At 42.3% G+C, this 4,297-nt stretch overlaps 1 long non-coding RNA gene across 1 annotated transcript; it reads right to left on the bottom strand.

Annotated features, from left to right (window-relative positions):
* Positions 1 to 699: 699 nt before the first annotated feature.
* LOC117594715 lies at positions 700 to 3,477 on the bottom strand. Its single transcript, XR_004575931.1, has 2 exons — positions 3,107 to 3,477; positions 700 to 1,837 (listed from the first exon to the last, which is right to left on the bottom strand). It is a non-coding gene; the product is annotated as an uncharacterized LOC117594715 (long non-coding RNA).
* Between the last annotated feature and the right edge of the window lie 820 nt (positions 3,478 to 4,297).

Below are 4,297 nucleotides of genomic sequence, written 5' to 3'. Positions count from 1 at the left end.
ACATTGCACGGCGCTATTGGTAGCTGTCTGTCAAGGCGTTGTGTTTGGAGGCTGAGTATGGTGAGGTGATTTGAGGGTCCACCAAGGGCATCTTGGGAAAATGGAAGCATTGGTCAAAAAATCACATGACACCTAGGCACCTCCAGGGGCCGTATTCACAAAACATTTTATCTTACCACTACGAGGGCTCCCAAACAGCAGTAAACGTTCCTTGCTAGGAGTTTCCTTTTAAAACCTTTACACAAAGCTGCTAATTAAGACCAACTTTTACTAAGGAACGGGGAGAAATCTTAAGCTAAGAGAATGGGTGGGGTTGACCCTGTTGCTATGGATGATGTTGTGTTCCATGAACAAGCTTACTTACGTCTGTCAGTGAATTTATCATAGGAATACTACAGAAAGATGTGTCATGTTGCCAATATTCAAATAAAGATATTCAAATAAAAAGTGTAAGTGTTTCTGATTAAACATGAAACCAATAATGATATACAGACTAGTCAAGTATGTGTTCAACTAATTATAACTTCTAAAACCAAAAAAGAAGCATGGGGAAATATATGCTTTCAAATAAATGTGGCTTTCCCACTTGTGCCCAAAAATACAGATGAGTGTGAAAAGCGCTGGTACTCAAGCGACAACTGCCACAGGTAATAGAACATTAGCCCAATTATCAGTCAAAGTATTTAGCCTATACAAACATTTACATACATGTATTTATACATACATTAACCTTGCTTCACAAGTCATTGCAGATTATATTACAGTTTTTCTCAATTGTTTTGGCCAATTTCTAGAATGAGAATAATTTTTCTCATTCTTAACATGTATGTCTGACAGATTTTGATAAGTGAATGGATCATTTTGCATGTGATGGCTCAAACGATGAAAGAAAGTTTTGAAGTTTTGAAGAGTATGACAATTTCAGCAAGCCATGTGCATATAGGTATTGTGCAGATTATAGACAATTGTACTTACTCTATTGTACACGTGCCAAAACACGTGCAATTTGATTAAATTAATGAGAAATTCAAATCTGGTGTGTTCAATAAACTAATTATATAGAGATATGAAAAAAGAATTCCCATCCAAGAATAGTGCCAAAACAATTGAGGAAATATTTAGCTGAGACATTTTCAAGAAGTGCAATATTTCTGCATGTGTCATAGAGGATTCTACATATTGTCAGTTGGGGTGGCTTACATAATTCTTTTTTTAACGCCCCTATTTGTTTCCATTGTGTAAAAACACATACATTCAAAACTGCCCATAATAACAACAATTATTAATTGCCCACTATTAATCATTGCCCCTGAGCTCCCCAGCCCCTAATGTGATTGTTTCGTGCACGCATTTACTTGCTGCTATTCAAAAGCCTGTTGTGTTTACTGCCACGATAACAGTACATTAGTTCCCCTCAGTGAGTTCCTGGGCGAGCGTTTGTTTCAGACAGAGCCATAGGGAAAGGCTATCCATCAAAGGCTTAAACAACCACAATAAAACAAACCCCTGGAGTCAGCGAGATCAAAGAGAAGGGCGTGTCAGCCATGATGTCTGCAGAGATGAGATCAGCTCCTGGGTCTGTCTAACTCCTGTTGGGTCCAAACCCGACGAGAAGACAGACCGTCAGACACAACGACAGACAGGACAGTTGGTGGGGCTGTGTGTTCCTGGAGGGATCTGGTTTTATTGCCTGGCGAGTCGGGCCCAGAAGCCATTCTGCTCCATTATTCTACAACTCCTACAGTCTCCAGGACCTGCCTTTGAAGGGCAGTCTGACATGCATGCTGCACGGGTCCAGACCGCAACAGGCAGACAAGCCGGTGACGCATGGACCAGACTGCACGGGATAGGAGGCAAGAGTGTAGAAAACATAAGCAGCAAGAATGTGATCCTAATAACAAGATTCATCAAGGTGTTAAAATAGGACACTGTTGTGTGGTGTGGGAGCTAAGGTGATATGTATGTACAGGTGTGAAAAACCAAGTACCACATTTCCATGACATCATTAACACCGTCTATGAATTCTGCAGTTTCTCGGCACTCAGTCCCAGTACCAGACAGTCCCAGTACCAGTTTATACCAGTCAGGGCCAGTCAGTCCCAGTACCAGTCAGTCCCAGTACCAGTTTATACCAGTCAGGGCCAGTCAGTCCCAGTACCAGACAGTCCCAGTACCAGTTTATACCAGTCAGGGCCAGTCAGTCCCAGTACCAGACAGTCCCAGTACCAGTTTATACCAGTCAGGACTAGTCAGTCCCAGGACCAGTCAGTCCCAGTAACAGTTTATACCAGTCAGGATCAGTCAGTCCCAGTACCAGTCAGGGCCAGTCAGTCCCAGTACCAGTTTATACCAGTCAGGACTAGTAAGTCCCAGGACCAGTCAGTCCCAGTACCAGTCAGGACCAGTCAGTCCCAGTACCAGGCAGTACCAGTACCAGTTTATACCAGTATCAGTCAGTAGCAGTCAGTTCCAGTACCAGTCAGTCCCAGTACCAGTCAGTTTCAGTCAGTCCCAGTACCACTCAGTACCAGTCAGTCTCAGTACCAGCCAGTCTCAATACCACTCAGTCCCAGTATCAATCAGTCCCAGTACCAGTCAGTACTGAGAAAATGGTCTAAGACATTTTCTTGTGTCAGAGATAAACATGTTTTAAAAGCAGGTAAACCAAATTGAATTCTGATGGATTTGGGTCTATTGTTCGTAGTTACTGAAGTGCATCAGAATGGCATTGGGAGGTTCATGAAAATGTCAGGGAAGATCATTAGGTAATCACCGAGCGTGCATAGAAGAGAAGACATGCATCGCTTTCAATTGCGATACTGCCACAGTTCATTTTAATGTGTCCTAAACAGCTTGTGAGTGCCATTGTGGGAAACAAAAGACATGTTCATATTCCCAAGAGTCATAATAGCAAACAGCTCAAAGCATTCTAAAGATACAGTAGAGTTCAAGAGAGAATCTTTTCTATTTGTAAAACAGAAAGCACTCGGTATGTGCCATCCGTTAAATCGTGGTGACTACCCAGAAAGCTCTGGTTCTATGAAGGAAGTGTCAATGCACTGAATGGGACTTCATGAGAGATAAGCCAAGTACTGGCAGACATTACCTCATGTCCCAGTGCAGGTCCACTGACCGGTGTTTGAGAAACGCAGGTCTAAAATCCCTTCCATTGTGTTCTCCAGTCTCATGAAGTATGAAAAGGCTCTGTGTCAAGGGGAGTGTGGACAACCTACTGAATACAGAGGTGCCTCTAATTTTGATGTATAATTTTTGGGGGAAACCCATTTATTATTAGGGATTATTATTACTTTTGGTTCATTTTCATCAGGGGTGACAATAGTTTTTAGACTTGTGACACTGTGATTTGTGCTAAAGGCAAGTTCAGAGAAACAACCGAGAACAACAGAGAAACAACCAAGAACAACAGAGAACAACAGAGAACAACAGAGAAACAACCGAGAACAACAGAGAACAACAGAGAAACAACCAAGAACAACAGAGAACAACAGAGAAACAACCGAGAACAACAGAGAACAACAGAGAAACAACAGAGAACAACAGATAACAACAGAGAAACAACCGAGAACAACAGAGAAACAACCGAGAACAACAGAGAACAACAGAGAACAACAGAGAACAACAGAGAAACAACAGAGAACAACAGAGAACAACAGAGAAACAACTGAGAACAACAGAGAAACAACAGAGAACAACAGAGAACATCCGAGAACAACCGAGAACAACAGAGAACAACAGAGAATGACAGATTCACATATTTTCCTCCCTATTTTTCCTGCCGTTGTACCAGCTACGCGATGTACAGATGAAACCTGGACCTTGCAGCAACTCCCAATGATCTCGGGAGAGCAGAAGATTGGGAAGTGTCCTCCGAGACATATTGCAAAGGTGTTGTGCGTCTTTCCGCTGCTTGTTAAATGAGAAAGCTAGCTTGGACTGACATTCATGGGGAGACTGATCCTCCGACTCAGGGCCATAATTAGCTTATAGGCACATGACCTGTCTGAGGGGGTCGTTAGAGTGCAATAAGACAAGGAAGGCACTGCTGATACCCACCTCCCATTGGAGTCTTCCACTCACAATGGGCTGAGACAACCCCATAATACACGGTGGCATCTAACTGTGAGAGCTATTGGAGAAATGAATGGAAAACTTAATGCGCTTCAAATCCTTTAATCTGTTAGTTTACTTGCATACAAAAATAAATTCAGGTTAACCTTTTGCATTTGAAGACTTTACGTGTCTCTTTGTCCAAGTCTTTTGAAGATAAATTTGTCTC

This window comes from Esox lucius, chromosome 7, assembly GCF_011004845.1.
Source record: "Esox lucius isolate fEsoLuc1 chromosome 7, fEsoLuc1.pri, whole genome shotgun sequence".
Taxonomy (NCBI): Eukaryota; Metazoa; Chordata; class Actinopteri; order Esociformes; family Esocidae; genus Esox; species Esox lucius.
Note: the sequence above shows the minus strand (reverse complement) of the source record. Positions and strands in the feature narration are given on the sequence as shown.